Here is a 24,412-nt window from a genome sequence, read left to right as displayed (position 1 = left end):
TGGGACGTTCCCACGTGCCGCGGAGCAAAGAAGCCCGTGCGCCACAACTACTAAGCCTGCGCTCTAGACCCCGCGAACCACAACTACTGAAGCCTGCGCGCCTGGAGCCCGAGCTCCCCTACAGGAGGAGCCACCGCAATGAGAAACCCGTGCACCGCAACGAAGAGTAGCCCCCGCTCGCCGCAACTAGAGAAAGCCCGCGCACAGCAACAAAGACCCAACGCAGCCAAAAGTAAATAAAAATAAAAACAATATTGGCAGTGACCACTTACTGAGCACTTACCCTGAGCCTGGCAGTATCAGTGCCATCGCAGTCTGTGAGTGGAGTCTTCTTGTCCCCAGACTGCAGATGAGGGAACTGAGGCAGCCCACCCAACCTCGCAGAGAAGCAGGCTCGTGCTTCTCCCTGCGTTCGTTCCAATTTTGCTTCTTGCGTGTGTGGGCAGATCCAGGCTTGGGGCCTCCTGGGGGAGATCGGACGGAGGCGTTCTCAAGGGGCCTCTCTCCCCGTGGTCTGTCTGTGGTTCTGGAAGCCGGCAGCCAGATGTTTGGTGTCCACGGAGCAGGCCCCAGCTGTGGCCCTGGACGCCGAGGGCCTCCTTGGCTGACCTCATGGGGCTGGGAGGGGTGCTCTCTGAGCCTCGGGTTCAGCCCGAGGTCGGGAGTGGGCTGGGAACGCACTTGTGCAGGGGTGCGGGTTTGCAGGAAACTTCTGGATCCTTCTCCCAGGGCTGGGGAGATCCCAGGGACCCCCGCTCTTCAGTCCCCCAACACCCACGCATGTGGAGGTCACCCTGGGGCTGGCTTCCTTGGGCCAAGCAGGAGGTCCCAGCTGGCCGGCTGTGTGACCAGGGTAGGTCACTCACCCTCTCTGGGCCTCAGTCACCTCATGTGTAAAGAGGGGTCAGACCATCGGGATTATCTGTCTGCCACAACTTGTCCAGCTCGAGAGGCCTGAACCCCAGTGCAGGAGGTCAACTGGCCCTTTACTCAGCCTTCCCCAGACTCCCCCAGCCTGCAGCCCTGAGGAAGGCATTTCTTTCCCCTCCCTGTGCCCCAGTGTCTGCACCTGTAAAATGGGTTCACGAATAGTGCCTGCTTCAGGGGTATGTGAAGCAGGGACCTTGGCACAGGGTCCATGCTGAGTAAGCGGAAATGCAGCCTGATAGGAAAACCTGCCCGCTGAGGCTGGCTCTCTCCTCCTGGGAGAGAGATGGTGGGTGGCATCCGTTGACTCTGTTGTGATTTTTAGGTGATGGCGTTCATTGGTCAGTCCTCCAAATTGTGGGCTGGTGTCTGGGATTTTAAATAAGCCTCAATCAAACTTCACTGTGCCCAGGAATCACTTGGAGAGCAGGTTAAAATTCAGATTCTGATTCGGCAGACCTGGCTATCTGATTTGCAGGACCCAGTGTAAAATGACAATGCAGGATCCTTGTTCAACAATCGGTTAAAAGGATTTCAAGACGTCGATCTCAGAGCATGAAGTTAAACACACGAGCCAACGCAGGTCTGATACCCACAAAGCTGGCCTGAGAGTCTGCATTTCTAACAAACTTTAGGGGAGCCCGCTGCTGCTGGCCCCGGGTCACACTTAGAGGAGCTGGGTTTAGGGTTTCAGGTGCAGTCTCGGGAAGCATTAAATGCTCACCTGGTGTCGGTTCTGGTCCTCTGCCTTGTGGTGTGAATTTGGACAAGTCTGGCCTCTCTGGGCCTCAGTCTCCCCAACTGGAAGGTGACCGGGTCAGATGAGATGGCCAGTAAGCTCCCCTCTGGCACCCTGTCCCCCCACGGAGCCCCCAACCTGGACCCCCAAGCCGCTGGCCTGGATCAAATTGCCACAGTCGCCTCGTCCATCCAGCCGGGCTGCGAGCGATTTTTAAACAAAGCCCACGTTCCTTCCCAGCTATCAATTTTCCGTGTTCCCAAGCCCACCACCACGCCTGCAATTTCCTCTCCAAGCCAACATCTTGGAATAAACAAATGGTAAAACCCTGGCAAGCAAATAAATAAGCAACTCCCCACCACACCCCACCATGTCCCATGTCACTCCGGCATCTTTCAGAACAAGTGTCCTGGTGAAAGTGTTGAGACATCAGGGGCCCTGCCAGGGGAGGGGGTGGGGCTGGGGAGCTGGAGAGGACAGTTGGAATAAAACAGGTCAGAAGCCCAAGGAAGGTCAGTTGACTTTAATCCCATAATGGAAATCGGGGAGGATTTTGCCTTCGAAGACTTCCAGTGGACTTTTGCCCTGAAGATGACACGCACTGTACACGGAGAAAGTGGCTTTTAGAACTATTAGAAAGTGGGTGTGCTGGCGATGGGGAGGGGGTGCCCAGGATGGGAAAATTAAAATTCCACTCCTGCTGAAGGTTCCTGGGCTCCAGCTCGCCGCGCAAGCATCGATCTGTTCCAGCACTTGACTTTCAACCATGACAAAACTGTGGGCAAATTAATTGTTCTCCAGGATATTAGGCATCAGACTCCATTAATCCTTTCTGAGCGAGATGCTTGCTGAATACTAATCGGGAGGGTTCCAGGCTGCCACGGGGTGATTTTCCTGCTCCCTGAGGCCCCACCATGTACCACCTTTCTCTGTCTCCCCCGGGTGTGGGTACCAAGGACTGAGCTCCTGCCTCCTCCCCTAATTTCTCTTTGTGGCGAAGGACAGAGCGGGGATAGGAGGGCCCGACCTAAACCTCCCCTCCCCCGCCTAGGAGGCTTCTTCCCGGGAAGCAGTGGGACTGGTAGCAAGATTGTTTTATGCAAATTCCAATATCTGTATGCAGGCGTGGCCGTGAGGATGAACGCAAGGAATCATTGCCAAATTATGCACGTTGCGTTGGTTTTCCTGAATCCGGAGCCCTTTTTAAAAGAAAAAGCGAAAACACGGAGACGCGTGTGTATAAAACAGAAAAACAACCCGTGGCTCTGGTCACCCGAGGTGGGGTGGGCTGCTGCGGATTTGGAGGGGGATGGAGGGGAGGGTCCAGGGCCAGGAGTCAAGGTTCTGGGCTCTAGGCTGCCACCCAATGGCAAGGAGCCCTTGAGCAAGTCACTTCCCTTCCTGGGGCCTCAGTTTCCCCATCTGCAGAAGAGGAGGAAGGCAAGAGGCCTGACAATGCTGGGGGGACCCACTGAGCTTCAAGTGAGGCTGACTCTCCTTGCACAGCATGGCTCTGTGGGGACAGGGAGGACGCCTGCGACCTCCCCTTGCCCTCTAGATTCCCCTGTCTCGTTGTCAATGGCAACATCCTTCTTATTCCAGTAAGGTTTCCTGCCATCAACTCATCTCAGGGTGGTTTGAAACTATCGCCCCATTTTTTTTTTTTTTTTTTTGGTACGCGGCCTCTCACTGTTGTGGCCTCTCCCGTTGTGGAGCACAGGCTCCGGACGCGCAGGCTCAGCGGCCATGGCTCACGGGCCCAGCCGCTCTGCGGCATGTGGGATCTTCCTGGACCGGGGCACGAACCCGTGTCCCCTGCATCGGCAGGTGGACTCTCAACCACCGCGCCACCAGGGAAGCCCTATCGCCCCATTTTGATGACTGCAGCTCAGATCAGGAGAGGGACGAAGCCAAAATCATATCCTGTAGGAGACAGAAGGAGGATGAGATGGCATATCTGTACCCTCATCCTCGGACAATTCTACCCCCTTCCCACCCCGAGCTGCCTCTCCTGGTTAGCTGCTGCTGCCTCTCCTGGTTAGCTGCCTCTCCTGGTTAGCTGCTGCTGTTACTTGCTTCCCTCCCACGTGGAGAGCTCCGAACTGCACTGAGCAGGGTGCCGTTCTTGCTTCCTACAGTCTCAGCTCTGCCTGGTGCATCCTGAACCCCGAAGATTCACCGGGGGTCAGACCTCAATTTAGAGACTCCCAGATCTAATCACAAAAGGAGGCTAGAATCACCCCCACATATCGTGGAGCAGTTTGTGCTAAACACTTCCCATGTGTCACCCCTTCGACCACTCACAACCACTCCATTAGGGGGTCCTATCATGATCCTGTTTTCTGGATAAGGAAACTGAGGCTCAGAGAGGCCAAGCCACTTGCTCAAGGTCACACAGCAAGTCAGTGACAATGCTGGGTTCAAACCTGCATCGGACTGACTTCAGAGCCTACTAGCTATACTGTATAAGCAGCTTATCTTCAGTTCCTCTTTCCCCCCATCCTGGGGGATGGACAGGCTTTCCTTGCCCCCCACCCTCCCTGCTGACTCCACTACTCCCCACTTTCCCCAGGATGCCTTCTCTGACCTCAGTGGACACAGAGAAAAGCATGCCAGCCACTTGGTAACTGAGAGGATATTTATGCCTGTGCAAACACCACCCAAGGCTTCTGCATGATTTGGAGCTAAATGCAGTGTGACTTAATTAATGCACATGTAACATGCGAGAATATTACACCTATTAGAACTCACAGACAATTAAGACTCCCGGGCCAGTGCTGCCACCGTGTCCCATGATAAAGGCTCCGACATATCCCCTGTGCTGAATCAGTAGCTCACAGTTATGCCTCTCCCCACCTGTGCTCCAGTCCACTTTGCCTCTTTGCCTTGGATTTTCTCTCTTCCCCTTTTATTTATTTTGGTTTTACTTATTATTTTATTTTTTTCAGCTTTATTGAGATGTAATTGACATATAACTGTGTAAGTTTAAGGCGTACAATGTAATGATTTGATGTATGTATATACTGCAAAATGATTACCACCATAAATTTAGTTAACATATCCACCACCTCATATAGTTACAAATTCTTTCTTGTGTTCTCTTTCCCCTTTATTTTAAACTTTTCTATATTTAATCTCCCAGCTTAGGCAATTTGGAATCATTACATATTAAAAATTATTACATATAAAACTTTATATTATATGTTACATTACATATTTTAAAAATTCTGAGTTGGAAGTATTTTGTGCATAAAAGTTTCTAAGTGCCATGTTGCCAGGAGTAATGGGTCATCAAATATTTTTAATTTCCTGCTTTCCCAAACTTCAAGGGGCTACCTTTCTTTCTTGTTTGACTGTTTATAAGAGAGAAAAAAAAGTCACCTCTTCCAGGGAGCATCCCCTGATTGCTTTACTTCTTTTGGATACTTTTCTCCACTGATATCCTCCAGCACTTGATACTATAGGCTCCATGAGAGAAGGCCCCATCTGCCCTCCCCCACCCCCACCCCAGAGAGCCTCAGCTCTCACAGTTGTGAAATGAGGTCCAGAAGACTTTTCTACCTGTTCGTTGGGGCTGCAGGGAAGAAGAAGCAAGATGTGGGCATTATGCAAATCTACTGCTGAGTTTGATGCAGTGTCTTCTCTGTGCATTCATCTTTCCATCTGTCAAATGGGCATGCCAATACCTTCCAGGAAGCTTGGCCTGAGGGTTAAAGAATCTGTCGTCACATGTAAAAAGCCGAGCCTGGTGCCCAGTGCTGGGGTAAATGACCTCGTGCCTGGAGCATTGCACGAGTCAGGCATCCCCTATCCATTCTAAAAGCATTTGTTGTGCACCTACTTTGTGCAAGGGTTATATTGGAGATTAAGTTAGACGCAACTCCCTGCTTCAGGAGGCTTCCAGTCCAGTTGGGGTTGATGGACAATAAACCCACAAACAGACAAACACATGGCTGATCCAGGCTCATGATACAGGTTAGGAAAGAACTATCTAATGACAAGGTCACAGTCTCTTTCTTGGGCTGGTCAGGGAGGGCTTCCTGGAGGAGATATCCATTGAAGAAAGAGGAGGAGTTGACAGGTGACAAGGAGGATGAACAGATTCATGAGGTCGGTGCCCGGCCATATCACCTCCTGAAAGCTGAAGGGATGGCTGCAGGCGCAAAGTATAGGGGAAGGACCGCCCCTCCCCTGGGGGAAGCAGCCCTCACCTGAAGGCAGATGGGTGCTGGGGTACAAATCCCCCACCTTCCTGGCCCCTTGGGGAGATGACCCTGAGATGCGTGTTCTACGCAGTTTCTCAGAGGCCCCGGCATACCTGAGCCCCAGGTGCCCACAGCGGAAACCTGCTCATTTATGCCGCCTGAATTGGCTGCTGGCTTCTGCGGGTGCTTCTGGGGACCTGCTCCCAGATAAACTGGCCCTGGAGTGCTTATCGCAGGGTCTGTGGCTGACGCCTCCCACACAAAGACGCTTGGGGGTCAGGGGGTGGCAGATTGCTCTGGGCCCCCAGCTTGGGGTACCCCTAGAATCCTCCCAAGAGAGCCCTCCCCTCAGTGGTCCCCGGGCCCCACCTGCAAGGCAGGGGGATTAGGAGGGTCCCCAGAGCTGCCCGTCAGATCCCTCCCCAGACACTCTTTCCAAAAAGGATTAAATAAATATGTCCAGCAGGAGGGGGAGCCCCGGCTTTCACTGCCCGCTGGCGGGAAATTAAATAGTGCTCGTTTCTGCTGCTGTGAGCTGAGCGAGGCTGGCCAAGCCACAGGGCCGGGCCTGGAGGCGCTGCGATTGGCAGCTCGTGGCGAGCCCTAAATCAGAGGAGCCGATGAAATTTCTAATAACAGGAGCGCGACTGGCATCAGCGTATAAATAAAGTTCCCCTCTTGAAAGGCAGCTTATTCCAGCCTTGCCGCCAAGGATATTAAGCCCGGAGGACTGGCGGCTGCGGCCAGGCTGGACCAAGGCCAGAAGCCAGCTGGGCCCGGGAGGCGTGAGTTCTTCCCCGGCAGAGGCTCTGCTGCCCCTGAAACATTGCCTGGGGTGGAGCCCCTGGGCGTGCCGAGCCCTGAGCTGGGTGGGTGCATGTTTGCAAGGAGGGTATTAATTTGCGGAGCAGATTTTATCCTTCCCATTGCCCAGATGAGCACACCAAGGCTCAGAGGAATTAGGTGTCCTGCCCAAGGTCATACAGCTGGTAATCGGTCCCTTTGTGTGGGTAGGGTGGGAGAGAGGGAGGGATTCAAAGCCAGGTCTGATTCCACAACTCCTCACAGCTGTAAAATGGCCCAAACCACCCTACCTGGGATCTGGGCCACTTCCCAGGCTGGCCTCGCCCTGCTTCTCTGTTCTGCATCCAGGCTGCTCCTTAGGGATGAGCCAGCCCCATGCCTGCTCCCAGGGACCCACAGTCCAGTGGGGGTGGGGCAGACATGTCTACGGAGAACCCTCATGATCTCTTCAAATTGGCCCCAGTCTAGCTGAGTGACTGAGCCCATGTGGTCTGGAGCCAGACTGCCAGGGACTGAATCCTGTCTCCACCACACTGGCCGTGTGGCCTTGGGCAAGTTACTTAACCTCTCTGGGCTTCCTCATCTGTAGAATGGGGATAACGGTTGATGTGAGAATCGAATAAGATGATTCATGTAGAGGGCTTGGCACAAGTGCCTCGTAAGCATATGTTTTCATTTCTTACCATCCATCCATCCATCCATTCACCCATCCATCCATCCACCCATCCATCTATCCATCCATCCAACAACCCATCCATCCATCCAACCACCCATCCATCCACCCATCCATCCATCCATCCATCCATCCATCCATCCAACAACCCATCCATCCATCCAACCACCTATCCATTTGCTATTGTGGCCAAAATGCCCGGCACATAATTGGTGCTTTGTACATATTCAATTCCTTATAATTAGACATGCCACTGTGTTGCTGAGTACTGTGGGCACCGGCAGGGGAAATTTCTATTTCTTCATAGAAATAATTGTCATAAAGTGATTGTTTAAGGTTACGCTCATGAAATCTGAGGCCCCCGGTCCACTGAGGTTCAGAGAGGACTTCCCCTAGCAGGAGTCACCTCCCCTAGGGCCTGTGGGTGAGGGGAAGGGCCTTCCAGCCAGGGGGAGCTGCATGAACAAAGGCCATGAAACAGGGAGGAACTGCAGGGAGGTGTCCTGTGAGCCCCTCTGCAGGCCAGGCTCTAGGGCAGGTCAGGAAACTAGGAGGATGTGAAAGGGCTCAGGATCCTGCCTGCCTGTTTTATAGATGGGCAAACTAAGGCCTGGGGGGAGATGAGAGCCAGAGTCAGGGCGGATCCTGGGTTTGCTACTTTCTAGCCCAGTGCTTTCCTCCTAGGAGGAAGAGCTCACTCCAGCTGGGAGATGTTCAGGCCACCACCTGAGCCGGGTGTGTGTCTCAGCCCAAGCGAATTCTCTCAGCAGCCCCTGGAAGGAGGCACACGGGTCCACTTCACAGAGCAGGAAGCTGGGACTCGGTGGGTTCAGCACAGCTGTCAGTGAAGGAGCTGGGATTCAAAGCAGGAACAAATGCTGGAATCTGGGTTCACGCCCTTGGGCCCTCCTACCTGGGGAGGAGGTGGACAAATAGAAGGGGGTGATGGTGGGGCGGGGTGGTGCTGAAGGGATGGGCACACTTTTCCACTCCGTCCTTCTTGGGCCGAGAGTGTCCGCTCAGGCCCGGCCACCGCCTGGATAGATGCTCTGGCCCCTCTCCCCTTCTTTGTCCCTGCCCTATTGTCTCCAGATTCTGGTTCCATTTCAGAATCTGACTTCACAGGGCCTGGCCCTTTTGTGCAAACTGCAAAGCCCTTTTCTTTGTGATTATAATTTTTTTCTTTTTCTCTTTTTTTTTGGAATCCAAAATCTCTTGACAGGAAAATCGCTGCTTGAGGTTGGAGAAGGTTGTTTCCTCCTCCATGCGAAAGCCATTACGGGGCTGTCCAGGACGGAGCCCACGCATGTGTGCACACAGACGGTCCAACTCCCTTCCCTGCACCCTGGAAAAGTGTGTCCAGCTGTCAGGCTGGAGCCGGCCCGGCCGGAGGTAATGCAAACCAGGCCGCCGGGGGAAGCACATTCTTTAATCAGGACTCATGTCCCCGCAGCCCCAGCCCCGCTTCCATCAGGTACCTGCTCTTTCACTCGGGGTGGTGGCTCCTTTGTGGCTACGGAACAGCCCGGGCTGTGGCCTGGTGGTCCTGGGGGAGGGAGGGGTGGAGCGGGGAAGCTTCCTGGCTGGTCCAGGCCCCTCCGTGGAGCTCGGGCTGGGGGATTGGGCAGAGCGGTGCTGATGCTGCTGGGGGTGGGGGTGGGGTACCCTCTGAAGGTGAGTATGGGGAGGGGGTGCAGGGGAGAGGAAACGGGGGTCTTGGGAGAAAAAGGGAGGACAGGGAGAGAATTGAGGAGGATGGAGCGAGAGTGGGATGGGAAAGGAAGTGGAGAAATGGAGAAAGTAAGACAGAGAGAGAGACGAGGGAGCCAAGGAGAGAGAGAAGAAAGAAAGAGACAGGAGGAGGGCAAGTGGAGGATTAAATGAGGGAGTGAAAAAAAATGGAGAGAGATAAACAGAGAGAGAGGAGCAATTAAGGGAAAGAAAAGGAAAAAAGAGCCCGAGATTATTTTGCAGAAGTCTATGGGGAGGTGGCTGGAATCCGTGGGCTTGGCCTCAGACAGGCCTGGGTTTGACTCCCTTCCAGGCCATGTGACCTTGACGAGTTCCTGCCCCCTCCCAGACCTCAGTCTCCAGATCTGTAAAATGAACCTACCAAGGCTGAGGCTTCTCCTGGGGACACAGAGGAGGGTGAAAACCGGGCGGCAAGAAGGAGGCTGTGGTTACTTTGTCATGGACTCGGCCTCTTTCACAGCCCACAAGATGGGAGGATTTCTCGGCCCTGCAGGAACGGGCTGCCAGTCCTTTTGAGAGAAGTTTGATTTCTGTGTTTACTTTGGTGCTGATCCTGACTTCTAGCAGCTAGAGACTAGCTGCTTCCAAGGCCAAAAAGATTGCATGTGTGTGTGCACGCGTGTGTACATGTGTGTGTCAGTGAGTTCACATTCACCATAGTGACACCCCATCCCAAGACTCCACAGCACACCAGAGTCCCCCGTCATCCCGGGGGGCTGGATTCTGGCCCCGACTGGGGAGTCCATCTCAGGCTCTCAAGCCTACTGGTGATGCTGGTGGATGGCCAGGGCTTGCTGTGGCCCAGCCAAGCCTCTGCCCTCGATCATGGGGACCAACAAAGAGAATCCAGGTTGAGGACGGTCCTGAGGATGAGAAGGGTGGTGAGGTGATGGGAAAGGCAGCCTGAGGTCAGCTAGGGCCCAAGTCACCACCCCAGCTCTGAGCTCTGTGAAACCGGTGTAGCGTCACCCTGCGGTCTGTCTCTTAGAACTGCTGTCAAGACAAGTGCAGCAAAGGAGGTTCTCTGAGCCCCACCTTCCCGGTTCCCAGCCCTGCCCATCCCACTGCACCGTCCTGCTTGTGCTTGTGTCTCCGCCTCTGGCTGTGAGCCGTGAAAGGGTGGGGACCACACCTGTCTGGCTCACCTGAGAATCCAATGCCCAGCGAAGGGGAAGTGCCTACCAACATTAGTGCCTTCCTGCTGTGCCCTTCTCCCCGTTTCCAACTTTGTCCAATAATATGTGTGTCCACCTTGTCCTGGAGACCTCAGGCCCAGGGGTTTTATCCCAGCCCCTCCCCCATCCCTCTGTGAGACTGAGTGTACAAACTCGGGACCTCAGTTTCTCCATCTGTGAAATGGGCCTAGGCGTGCCCACGTTGCCTCTCCAGGTTGCAGGGAGGATAAGGGAAAGGGGAACTCTGCCTGAGGTTGGTGGGGTGGGGGGCTTGTTCTCGCCGTTTGCAGGAGTACTGGATCAGGAGTCTGGGGGGTCTGTGCTCAGAGTGGCAACTAAGAGTCAGTGGGATACAGGGCCTCAGGTTTCTCATCTGTGACTAGCCCATCCTGTGCTCTCTCCCCACTCCCAGGTCCCCACGGTCCCTGGTCCTGACTCTGGCCCCACCGCCCCAGCTGTCTTTTATGCTCTTATCTCCCCACTCTGTTCCGCAGCCTTGTCTCTGCCTCTTGCCCCCCAACCCCCGCCCCCATTCATCCCTTGTCAGAGGTCATGGGTTGGGGAGGGGCCTCCCCTGCCTGGCTGGCGGAGCTTTATCTGTAATCTAATGCTGGCCCCAGGGACAAGGGGTCAGGGGCACTGCTGGAATGAAAGAGGAGGCCAGCGAGGACTCCTCGAAGAGGGAGATGGGGGAAGGGAAGATGGTGGTGGGAGGGTCCGGGCGCGCTCTCTCTGCTCTCTGAATGCCCCTTGGCGGGCGAACCTCCAACTCCCTGGGCAAATGATTTATCCTGCCGAAGCCTCAGTTTCCTCCCCTGCACAGCAGGGTCAGAGCACGATCCAACGAGCCCTTGTGCCCCTTACGTGGCCTGACGGGTCCTTGGTTCTTACACTCCACCGGCCACTCTGGCGCCTGCTGAGAACACGGAGCCTCTGAAAGGGGGTCTGGGAGAGGGCGAGCTGGGATTTAAAACCAGTTCTGTGTGTCTCCAGGGCCATGCTTGTACTCCCCACAGCAGACTGGTGGAAGTCAAAGGTCAAAGTCCCAAACCAAGCTTTCCCGAAGTTCCAGGAGGAGAGTGAATTCTCTCCCACTCACAGAGAAAGGCTCCTCTGGGATGTTGCCCCTCTCCCTTGTGGCAGCTTGCAATTTTCCGGAGAAGGTAGCACTTGCGGTATTTACGAGGGAGTTTTATAGAAAATAACCACGTGAAAGAGGCAGGGAAGGGCATCTTTGGCAGCAGGAACAGCACATGCAAAAGCACAGAGTCATGAAGCAGGATGGTGTTTGCAGAGAAGGTGGTGGTCGTTCTGTGTGCTGGAGTGAAGGATGCTTGTGGGAGTAAAGTAGGAGTACGCGTCTGGGGAGGCAAGCCAGGCTGGGGTGCATTTCTAGCTGTTGGTGGATAGTTTTAAGCAGAGCTCCTTTTATAAAATTCTTCCTGTGGGCGGCGCTGGGCGGATACTCAATTGGCAGGGACAGGTCTAGATGCAGAAGACTAGTTCAGAGGTAGGTGATTGCGGGAGTAAACCAAGCTTGAAAGCCAGATGTTCAGGTGAGATAAGTCCAAGTCCAAACACATTTAGGGGTGAAGTTTGTGTCATAGCATCTATCAGTGGGAAGGGTGATGGAGCAGGAAAAGTTGAGGGTAATGCCCAAATCTCTGGCTTGGGCAGCTGGGGGGAAGGGGTGGGTGTTCCTTGAGATGGGGCTGAGTGGGCAGCTTCGGGGCAAGGAAAATGAGCTTAGATGGACACATGTCACCTCTGAGGAGTTGGTGAGTGTATCAGTTATCTATGACCACAATAATGCTGCATAACAAACAGCCACTAAAGCTCGGTGGAATGCAGTGATCAATAATTACCCAGCTTGTGTGTCCATGGGGTCCAGGTGATCTGAACTGGGCTGGGCTGATCTTACCTGAGACGGTGCAAAGTCCTGGAGGGGACGGGCTGCCAGCTGATCTAGGCTCAGCTTCACACATCCCATACTCCAGCATGCTAGCCCGAGCGTGTCCTTACGGCCTCGGCGGAGACGCAAAAAGCCCAGTCACGCAAGTACTTTCCAAGCTTCTGCTTGCATCATGTTTGCTAACTTCCCATTGGCCAAAGCAGGTGGCTGAGCCTAGAGTTGGGGTGGGGGGAGGGCTCTGCAAGTCACGTGGTCAAAGGCATGGATATAGAGGGGGAGAAAGATGGCGGCCAAGAGGGGGCGTCCAACCAGCCACGTGGAGAAACCAGAGGACTGTTGCGTATCCAGGACTGGAGATTTGAGTCTGTTGACCATGGACAGTGCCTGAGGCCATGGCAGGGGAGGGGTTGCCCAAGCCAGTGGTGTGGCTGAGAGCGGAGCTGGATCCCTGGGTGATCCTCTCCTTACCTGCCACCTCCCAACCCTCTTCTACATCTCATGGAAGAGAAAACCTCAGAGCTCAGATGGCCACAGAGGCCTCACCTGGCACGCATATAGTAGATGCTCAACAAAACGCCAGCAGAAGGAACACAGCTAGGCAGGCTGGGCGATTAACCCCTTGTGGGTCAGCAGGTAAACGCTGGTGCCGATGCGCATTGTGGGAGGCAATGGAAGCAGGTATGACCCAGAGGCACCCCACCCCACAGGGGAAACGCCCACCCCAGGTCCTGCTTTGAACAAAACCGGTGGTCCATTTTCAGACCAGAACAGCATTTGACCTGAATGAGTTCACTCGTCTCCAAGGCTCTAGACCCTTCTGCTCTATCTCATTCCCTCCTCCCAACAGTCCCAGGAAGATGCAGACCTTGTACCCCTCACACACACACACACCCCTTTGCAGCTGGAGATCCTGGAGGAGCAGCAAAGCCCAAACTCACAGGGGCGGCTCAGTGGCAGAGCTTGGAGCCCAGTGCCACACGCCCAAACCTCAGCTCTCCCAAGCGCCGACCCCGGCCCCGCTCTGGGGGGCTTCGCCCTGTGTGCTGTGGCGCGGAATCCGTGGTTCAGCGGGGGAGTGTTTAATCAGGCAGCGTGCCTGGATGGTGACCTCCCACAGAGCCACCCAGCCCTCGCCCTCAGCCAAGACTGATTTCCTTGGAGGGATTTTTTTTTTTTAAGGCAAAAAACAGCAGGAAAATCTCTCTCCCGCTGCTTCTTGTATTTCCTTTATAGTTTCCTTTGTTCTATATTTAATTTTTTGTTTTAAACCCAGTTGAAGAGGGATGGGCGAATCACCGAGGGTTATTGATTTATTATTTATGGCGACTCATACGTTGCTTTAATCGTGTCTTCTGTCCCTTTCCTATTCTGCATAGTTGAAGGACAACCCAAGGAAGTCGTTTGAGGCATCAGAGGCTCCTGTTTATTTCTGCCTTGCAACCTGTTGGAAGAAAACGAGGCTCATTTTGGGGGGTATGCTGGCTCTTAGCTTTTCTCACAGGGGCGGAGATGTGACCCTGGGCCTCAGCTGAGGCAGAGGAACAAGCCTGGGGTAACCTCTCCTTGGTGACTTGGTGTGGCCTTTGGGCAATGCTGAGGGGTGTCACGAGGCTGCTTGTTAGTCCCCCAGCTAAATGGCCCCCAACGTCTGTGTTTTCGGGTTACTCTGGCTTCTTTCCCTCCAATTCCTACAGACACCCAGCTCCCTGCCACACCTCCAGCCGCACTCATGCGAAACAGCAGCCCTCTTCCAAAATCCCAGTACAAATAATAACGATGAACAGCGCATAAGAACTGGTATTATTGAGAGCTTTGCCATAGACAAATGCCAAGTGCCTTTTATATGAATCGTCTTATTTGGACTCAGCCCCTTGAGCTGGGTTTTGTTTAGTCCCATTTTACAGGTGAAAACACTGAGACCACGAGGAGGTGAGGAACTTGCCTGAGGAAGCGGTGGAGCCAGACGGGAACCTGGTGCCACCTCTGAAGGCCGAGCTCTTATCTAGGAGCCCAACCACCTCCCTGGAGGACCCGAGCAGCCGGGCAGGGAGCCCGTGGCACATACAGAGGGAGGTCCATTCTGCGCGTGCCCAGAACCCAGGTGCTGGGCTCTGGGACCAGGAAGGCTTCCTCCTTGCTGCCTGGAGTGACGGTGCCTCCAGCACTTGGTCAGGGCCCTGGCTCCCGGCTCTCTATGGGACGCTGCTCTCTGCAGCCAGGGCTTCCTGTGCTGGGCACTGCATGACCAGGCAACCCGCAGCTTCTGACTTTAGAAAAGGATGCTTCTGGAAGCCACAGAACCATGTGTGAGTATGAACACTGGAGATTGTGAGTGTGTACGAGAGTGTGAACACGTGACTTATGGGTGGCTGGAGGTACATACAGGGACAGCAGTCAGCAAAGACCCACTGCAGTCCCCAAGGACACTCCTGATGCTGGCTTCTGCTCTGTGCTGCAGGGCTGAGGACCCAGTCTTGCCCCGGCCCATCCCTTTCGCCCTGGCATTCAAGGATCTCACCGCACAGCTCCCTACTCCTCCCACTGACACCTTCCCACCATCTCCCTCCAAATGCCCATCTGCCTCTTCTCACATGCCACCTTTTATTTTCCCACCTCCACACATTTTCTGCTGCCCTTGCCTTTGAAGTTAGCTTTCCCACAATCTCCTTCTTTCCAAATGCTTTCCACTCCTCAAAATCCTGTTCAATTAGCACCTCCTCCATGAGATACATATGGAGAGATGCTCCCTTCGGGACTCTCAAGACACAATCTTTGTCCCAGAACGTGATCCTCACAAGGATGGGAGTTTGTCTGGCTCACCGCTGTGTCCCACGTCTGGGGCACCACCCGGCACAGGGGATGTGCCCAAGAGATACTGGATGAATCCGTGAGTAAATCCCTTCTTTCCCCTGCTGTGCCATCAGCTTCAGGAGGTCAGAAACTATTGGGAAAAGGATAAAGCGGGGCTGTTGGAGTCAACAGACTGGGTTGGAATCCTGGCTTCCCCGTCTATTAGTTGTGGGACCCTGATCAAAATATACTTCCAGGGCTTCCCTGGTGGCGCAGTGGTTGAGAGTCCGCCTGCCGATGCAGGGGACGCGGATTTGTGCCCCGGTCTGGGAGGATCCCACATGCCGCGGAGCGGCTGGGCCCGTGAGCCATGGCCGCTGAGCCTGTGCGTCCGGAGCCTGCGCTCCGCAACGGGAGAGGCCGCAACAGTGAGAGGCCTGCGTACTGCAAAAAAAAAAAAAATAATAATATATATATATATATATATATATATATATATATACTCTCCAAACCGTTCTTTCTATATCTGTGAAATGGCAATAATTATACTTCCCTGGACAATTGCACGGCACATGGCCCACCCTGGCGCACCATTAGTGCGACTGACGGAAAAGAACCAGGGGCCAAGGGCACCTCACCTGGAACAATGGGAGAAGGTGTCTTAGAACCGACAGGACCACACCTCCGCCACCCCCACCCCGGCCCCGCCTTGTCAGGATTGGTTTGCACATGTGCTGAAGAAAACAGTGTTGGATATGGTGATTTCAGGCAGCCAGTCAATTAGCTGGTGTTCAGGAATCTGATCATAGCAGTCAATCGGTGATTGCCAATCTGCATATTTATTCAGTATCATTAATTATGCATCATGCAGCATTAATCCCCATCATATGCGTGTGTGCATTCTGTGGAACAAGGCTTCGGGTCCTGTCTGGAGGAAGCTGCTGGCATGGCGTGTGCTGGGGATGAGCGACACATACAAGAGGTGGCGGCCAATTGGCGCAGAAGCACATTGAGCGCTGTTTTGCATCGGCCACAGAAACCAGGCCTGGTCTGGCTCTTTATTTAAACCTGGTGTTGCAAACTGGTGGATGGCAGGGCTGAGCCAGGCTACAGATGTGTTTTATTTTGCCTGAACAGTAATGAAAAAAAAAATGGAAATAATGCATTTAGTGTGGGCATGCCAGTTTGCCAGCACCCCCACTCCCCCTTATTGCCTCATATACCACTTACTTTACTCCCTGAGTTTCCTGCTTGGCCCCCGGGGGCATTTGAATTGGTCACCTGTAGATCAGGGTGTCCTAAGTCTTTTAAAACTTATTATCCCCCTAAGGAACTGTTTTAGACATTTTCCCCGACTTTTCCCTTCTCCCTCTGGTGAAATTTTTTTAAGATGTTGGGGGTAGGAGTTTTATTAATTTATTTTTTTGCTGTGTTGGGTCTTTGTTTCTGTGCAAGGGTTTTCTCTAGTGGTGGCAAGCAGGGGCCACTCTTCATCGTGGTGCAGGGGCCTCTCACTATTGTGGCCTCTCTTGTTGCGGAGCACAGGCTCCAGACACGCAGGCTCAGTAGTTGTGGCTCACGGGCCTAGCTGCTCTGCGGCATGGGGGATCCTCCCAGACCAGGGCTCGAACCCGTGTCCCCTGCATTAGCAGGCAGATTCTCAACCACTGCGCCACCCCTCTGGTGAAATTTTAATACCACAGATATATTGGGTAACTGTTCGTATTCTGTATGTATATCTGTAAGATTTTTTGGTTCCCAAAGGGGCAAAGTTCACCCTTGCTGAGAATGCATCCTCTAGGTTGTAAGGTCTCTCTGCCTGTCTCTGGTTGCTCGCACGGTAGGGCAGGGATAGGAAGAGGGCTGGCAATGAGGGGTTGGATTTATATAAATCATTTCTCTTTCCTCTTCCGCTGGATGAACCCTCCATATGGGCTCCACGGCTCTCCTTACTTCCCCCTAAACTAGCTCTGGGAGGTCCATATTCTACTCATGTGGTGGTGCTGCCCTCCACCCCCACCCCCATCCAAATACTCAAGACACAGATCAGACGTCCTCTCCTCCAGAGTTTGGCCAGTTAAAACAATTAACAATTGTTAAAACAAAATAGTAAGAAAACCAAACAATTAAAACAATTGTACAGAGTATTTTAGTATCAGAGGAGGAAGTCTCCTTGGGAGTCACAATTTCTCAACTTGTACTTTGCAGATGAGTAAATGGAAGCTCAGAGAGGGCAAGGGATTTGCCCAAACCTGCACAGCAGATCAGGAAGAGGTAACGGCCATGACCAGATTTTAAAGCTAATACTTCCCATCCACCCCATTTACTCACTAAGGCAGGTTTGTTCACCCTTGCATCATCTGGGCCTGGCACAGGGAGAGTCACAGTGCACATCAACACGTGAATACATTAAAGGCTCTGACAAGTCCTGCAGAAAACAAGCAATTTTCGTTTTGCGTAATGCAGCTTTCCTTGACCTTGTGTTTGATCACAGACTGTAAAACTTCTATATGCCATGTACTTGGGCACCAAAAGATAAAACCATAGTCTTAAAATAGCCCCAAACTGGAAACAACCCAAAATCCATCACTAGTAAAATAAAGAAACTCTTCTACATTCACACAATGGGATATTATATGGCAGTGAAAAATGAATGAGCTATAGTTCCTGGCAACAGCATGAATGAATCTTACTGCACAATGTTGAAGGCAAGAAGCCAGACACAAAATAATACTGACATGATTACTACTATTATTCCATTTATATAAAATCCAGAAATAGGCAATACGAAACCATGTTGTTCTCAGGTCTAAAGAAAACCCGAGGAAGTGATCTTCATCAGAGTCAGGAACGTAATGAAATCTCACAGGGAGAGGGGAGGGAGAGGCACAGAAGAGGGGCAAGCAGGTGCTTCCGAAATTTCATTTCTTGTCTGGTACATAGGTGTTTGCTGGGTAATTAATCATTAAATTGTGTTAAACTACATTTCTGTGCTTTGCTGTATGTTAGTTATGTTTCACTATCGAGAGAATAAAAAAAGCTTGTGCTGGCTTTGGCTCTAGGGGCAGGAGTAGAGGCTGGAAGGCCAGAGGGGAGGCTGCCGCAGCCACCGAGACATGAGACAATGGTGGCCTGGACTGTGTGTGTGAGAGTGGGGGTGGGGGGCATGGGCGAGTGGGACAGAGAGAAGCAGAGGGATTCCAAAGGGACTTAGCAGATAATTTGGCGACCCCCCACCACCACCACAGCGTGCTCACCGATGCATTTGGCTTCTGGCTTTTAACCACACCCTCGCGGACCTCTTCACCATAGTCCTTGGTCATCAGAACAGGGAGGCCAGACGGGGCGCCTGGCAGGGGGCAGGATGTGGAGAGCATTGGAGAACCCCATGGAAAGGTAGCCAGGAAAAGCGATGGGGAACTGAGTGCAAAGAGAGACTGGTGAAGAGGCCATTGCTCAGAACTGTCAGCATGTGGGCCCCAGGCACCCAGCGTTCCATTAGCTGTTTCTTGGGATCATTTTATTGGCCCATGGGCACAGGTGGGGTGGCGGGCTGGCCAGGATGACCCGTGCAGATGTGGCTGGAGAAGGGGGCGGTGATCAAGGATGGACCTAACCCCGGCCCACAGGCCCCTGCCCAATCCTTATTTTCTAGTGCCTTCTCTCCCGCCTCCTGGGGACAGCCACAGTGTTTTCTGTCTGGCCGGCCATGCCTGGCTGTGCTCGGGAACACAGGCCCCTTCAGAGGTGCCCCCCGAGTCGGCTGAGCTGTCCGAGCCCTGACAAACTCTTGAGGGAAGCGGGCGTCGCAGCCCCAGCTGTGTAAATGTTTTTGGTTTTCCTGCTGAGGCTGGGGGTTGAGTCAGCGCCAAGACAAGCCTCGCTTGAGTTTTCTTTGGCAAGGCGGCCCGGCTCAGGAATGTCAGGCGAACTCTCCAAATGGGATGGTTTGTCGGTGGGACCTCAGGCTGAAAGCTGAGCCCTGGGTACACTCTGGCATCATCTAATTGCTGCATCCCAATTAGAGTCGAGAAGCGGTGGCCCGGCCTGCTCAGATGGGAGCTATTTTCTCTGCTCACCCTCCTCCTGCCGGGAGGGGCTGGGGCCGTTTAGGAGGCTCTCTGTGGGCTCCTCAAGTGGGCCTGGGTGGGAGGGTGGTTTTCACCATCCACAGGGTGATGGAGTTTTCGGGGGGGTGGGAATGTGAACTCCATTCCGGGCCCCGGCTGTGAAGTTGTGAGAAAAGCCCACGGAATCACTGTGAGGTGTACGTTTTCCTTCTTGTTGTTGAACTCCACTTGGTTAATGATGACTTGGACCTTCCTTGGTTCATCTCACAGCAGAGAAAATCTAGAGCAGGGCTTCCAAATGCAAAATCCTCCAGGGGCGGGTGAATTACCTAAATGAGTGAAGCTGGCTGGGAGTGAGGCAATACGGAGGGGTGGGGACTGGGGCAGCCTGGCGAGCTCCTGCCGCATCCCCAGGGGTGGATGCATCTTGGCTTCAGCTGACCTTGGCTCTGGCTGAATGTGATTCTGTGGTGTGGCCCAAACTTCTGAAGTTCCAAGAGAGATCCAAAAAAAAAAAAAAAAAATCTATATTTTATGTGAAATCCCTCAATCTTGAAATGTTGGCAACTAATTCAATTAGAAAAAAAAATTGGACGAAGGGCCATGCCAGCCAAACCAAACACATCTGGGAGCCGGATGGGGCCTCCAGACCATGCATGCGTGACCTCTGGGTTCTCATTTCCTGACCCGTGACTGCAAGCTGAGGGGACAGATGGAAACAGCGACCTCATCCACAACAATGACAAGAACAAAACCCTTTTGTCTGTGCTCTGGGCTGACCCAGGTGTGGTGCCGAGCACTTTATATGCTGCACTTCCTTTCATTCTCACACCAATCTGATGGGCAGGCATCACCATGCCCACTTTACAGATGGGAAGACTAAAGTCTCCAGGGAAGGAGGTAGTTTGGCCAGGGTCACGCAGCTGATAAATGGCAGAGCAAGGATTTGATCCCGGGTCTGTCTGACTCCCAGCACTGGGCTGAAGTCATGAGATTTGCTTTCTTCTTGTTGTTGCTGAATTCATTCACTCATTCATCTTTTCTGTAAACCTTTATTGAACTCTTACTGTGCGCCAGGCACTGTGCTCAGTGCTTTGCAAGGATTAAATGAGGGAATATATGCAAAGGCCATAGAGCACGTAGTAAGTGTCCAGGTCGTTAGCTACCTCCATGGGGTGTGTCCTGCCCAGGCTATGGGGGCGGGAGGATGGAGTGTGGAGGAGGTTGAAAAATATGAGGAATGTGTAGCCTCTTCTTTTTTTTTAATTGAAGTCTAGTTGGTTTACAATAGTGTGTTAGTTTCAGGTTACAGCAAAGTGATTCAGTTTTTTATATACACACATATATATATATATATAAAATACGTATATAAGAATATATATAAAAATATATTCTTTTTCAGATTCTTTTCCATTATAGGTTATTACAAGATATTGAATATAGTTCCCTGTGCTATACAGTAGATCCTTGTTTATCTATTTTATATATAGCAGTATGTATCTGTTAATTCCCTACTCCTAATTTATCCCTCCCCACCTTTCCCCTTTGGTAACCATAAGGTTTCTTTCTATGTCTGTGAGTCTGTTTCTTGTTTTGTAAATAAGTTCATTTGTATTATTTTCTTAGATTCCACATGTAAGTGATATCATATGATATTTGTCTTTCTCTCTCTGACTTACTTCACTCAGAATGATCATCTCCAGGTCCATCCATGTTGCTGCAAAAGGCAATATTTCATTCTTTTTAATTAGCCTCTTCTTTTGAAGGTGCCCAGCCTTGTGGGTCTCAGCTAGATGCTTCATTGACTCTATCCATGAATCCGGGATTGACTCATCTCTAATCTGTGAAATGGGTACAATATGGACCCAATCAGAGTCACTGGGCACAGAAGTTCAGCTCGGGGTGGCAAAGCTCTAGATGGTAAGTACTAGGAGGAGGCGTTGCTCATCTTGGTCCCCCCAGGGGCAACGGTGTTGCTTGTGAAGGTGACTAGCCAATTTGGGAAGCGGAAGCCAGCCAGCCCTGCAGTATTGAGGAGGCAAAGTCGGGGGTCAAAGATGGCACAAGCTGGGGCTCTGAGTCCTTCTCTGTGGGGTCAGGGGAGTCTGGACAAAGGTCCCCAGAGCAATCTGACATTTACAGTTTGCAAAGCACTTTACAGTTTGCAGGGCCGGACGGTGCAGCCAGCTCTCCCCCGCTCTCAAGCATTCGCTGGCTCCCCTTTGCCTCTTACGTTGCCCACAGTGAGCCTTGGATGAGTTTGAATGTGTGAGTGCACATGAACAAGACTGGGCCAGTCCTTAATCATCCACCTGGTCATGGCTTCAGCTCCACGTGGAGGCAGTTTGGATGGTGTTGGGTGGAGAGAGTCCAGAACCTGGCATTCTGGTAGAATTCCAGGGGGATCCAGGAGTTAGGGATGCCCTGTAGAGAGGAAGGTCAATCCAAGTGCTGACTTCTGGGTTTTATTTTGGTCCCATTTCACGACAAGGATTCCTGCTGGGAGAATACCTTCACAAGCTCGGGCTGCCATGACAAAATTACCACAGACTGGGTGGCTTACAAACAGACATTTATTTCTCACAATTCTGGAGCCGGGAAGTCCAAGATCAGGGTGCCAGCATGGTCAGGTTCTGGGGAGAGCCTTCTTCTGGGTTGCAGACTACCCACGTTTCGCTGTATCCTCACGTGGCAGACCCAGGAGAGGAAGCAAGCTCTCTGGTGACTCTTATAAAGCCAGTAATCCCGTCATGAGGATGCCACCCTCATGAACTCATAAATCCTAATTACCTTCCAAAGGCCCCACCTCCTAATACCATCCCATGAATTTGGTGGAGCGGGGGAGGGGAGACAAACATTTAGTCCATCACAGGGAGGGAGATCCCTCAGGCTAGGGGGTGAACACCAATCTTGACAAAGACACCCACCATATTTTATGTTTATTGAGTATTTATTATATAATGGGCACAATGGAACTTCACTTGCCTATCATACCCATTCTACAGAAGGGGAAACTGAGGCTCAGAATGATGTCATTTAACAGATGAGTGGTGAAGCCGTATCTTGAACCCAAGCCTGTTTTCATCCAGACACTGCTTTTAGGAGCACATCCTGTTTACCCACAGTCCTCGACAAAGCAGACGATACTGCCACACCCACTTCACGGGTGGGGGAGGAAGCCCATCTACGGGCCCACAGCAGTGCAGAGTGGACCCAGGACTCAGGTCCTCTTCCCAGCATCACCATCCCACAGCCCCAGCCCCCTGCCGTGGCCAGTTCAACCAGTGCCTCCCATCCACCCATTGGATGAGGTTAAAGCCTCATGGGACATGAACTATCTAACTAGCAGGGTTTCTAAGGGCTCCCTGAAGCCCCCAGGCTGAGGGTGTGCAGGGTGGGCTTGTAGCCTCTCCCCAGGGGCTGTTCCAGAGCCCGGAGCGCAGCTAGCCTCCAGAGGTGGGTGATTTGGAATCAGAACACATGGCTCTTGCTGGTATGTAATGAGCAGGGAGTGAGTTGGTAGATATGCTAATTTCATTATTCATGTACATAATTATAATCTAGAAGTTGGCAGCTTTCTAGGTAATGACAGGAGGGAAAGGGAAATTTACCTAACTTTTGTAATATATGTGTAGTATTATTTAACTCTTAAATTAAGGGACTTAATTCATTGCACGAGGCCCACAGATGTGAGGCACCGATGCAGAACTTCGCCATGTCTCTCCACCCAGTAATCCTCCCTTCCTTCAACAATTATCCACCATGTGCCAGGCCTTGTGCCAGTTTGAGGGTTGCTAGGTTGATGGAAGCCCAGTTGGATGCCCTCGGCATCTCATGGTCCAGGATGCGGATGAGTGAAGCAAGAATTTGACAGCGCGACGTGAGAGGGCAAGATGCAGGAAAAGCAGGGAGTCAGAGGGCTTCCTGGAGGAGGAGGCATCAGCACTGGTCTTGAAAGGTGATGAGTAAGAGTTGTCCATGCTGAGAAGAGAGGAAAGGCATTTGAGATGGGCGGTAGGTAGGGGGAATAGGCATTTGAGATGGGCGGTAGGTAGCTTGGGCCAAGGCCAAGAGGGGAGACCCTGCGACATTTTTGAGGGTGCTGGGCTGGAAAAATGGGAGGGAGGGCTGGCGTATGGCTCTGAGAACAGGCCTCTCCAGATTCAAATCTTAAAAGCAGACGTGCTCAGCCTCACTGGGCACCCCTGCGTGCCGGTTGCTGATGTGTCTGGGGCCCATCCTCTCTCCCCACCCCCCCCACTGATAAAGCCTGGGAAAGGGCGATGGCAGGGGGGCTCTTTGAGGCCCGTTTGGTGCCTGCTGGCCATTGGCGGAACACCCAGCTGGGGGAAGTGGGGCTCAGGCCTGGAACAGCCCTACAATGGGCGAGTTTGGAGCTCAGCCCTCTGAACTGGGCGGGGGCATGTCCCGGAGTGGGGCCCCTGCTGTCCCCAGCAGCCCAGCGAACAAAGCCAGCTTTGGGCTTTCACCCAGCTGGATGCGGGGTTTGCAGAGGGGCCTGGTCCCGATGGGGGTGTGAAATTCTTGATTAGGGCTGGCCATGGCCTGCCCCCTCCCCACATTCGGAGGAGAGGGAACAGCTGCACAAACACAGGCTCAGGCAGGGAGGCAGCCGGGCTGTGAGAAGCCGTCTGTCCGGCAGCCGCATGCCCCACGCCCCATGCTGGCGCTCACGGACGCTTTCCTGGGAGAACCTGCATGTGTGTGGCGCTTGGGCCTGCGTTCTGGTGGCCAGGAGGGTGGGAAGGTCACCGCTTGTCTGTGCGTGCACACGTGGGCAGAGGTGCACGCTGAGAACGTGGCTGAGTGTGTGGAACATATGTCAGATTATGGGTGTGTTGACCGTGGGTGCACACGCGTGTGTAAATGCAAATGACTGGGAGCGTGCGTGAGTGTGGGTGTGTGCACTAAGCACACGTGTATATGCACGTGCACATGGGCAGTTGTGCAGACGCACACATGCAGGTGGGAGTGAGGTGTGGCATGTATGCACATGTGTGCTTACACTGGCACATGTGTACAAGAAGTGGATGTGAGCACGTGTGTGATTGCTGTGGAGGGTGTGTGGGTAAGTTAGGCTGTGTGCGTGTGCGTGCATGTGTGATTGTAATGGCCCGTGTGTGTGGAAGGCATCGGTGTGTGTGATCGTATTTTCTGTGTGCATGTGTACACATGTGTGAGATTGTGTTGGCCTGTGTCTATGTGTATATATAAGTTATAGTGTGTGTGTGTGTGTGTGTGTGTGTGTGTGTGTGTGTGTGAGATGCTTGCCCTGGAAGGAGAAGGGGCTTATTTGGCATGTCATGGCAGCTGAAGGTCTGAGTCAGGGTTCAGGGCCCATGTG

The sequence above is a fragment of the Delphinus delphis genome, chromosome 13 (genome assembly GCF_949987515.2).
Source record: "Delphinus delphis chromosome 13, mDelDel1.2, whole genome shotgun sequence".
In the NCBI taxonomy this organism is placed as follows: Eukaryota; Metazoa; Chordata; class Mammalia; order Artiodactyla; family Delphinidae; genus Delphinus; species Delphinus delphis.
Note: the sequence above shows the minus strand (reverse complement) of the source record.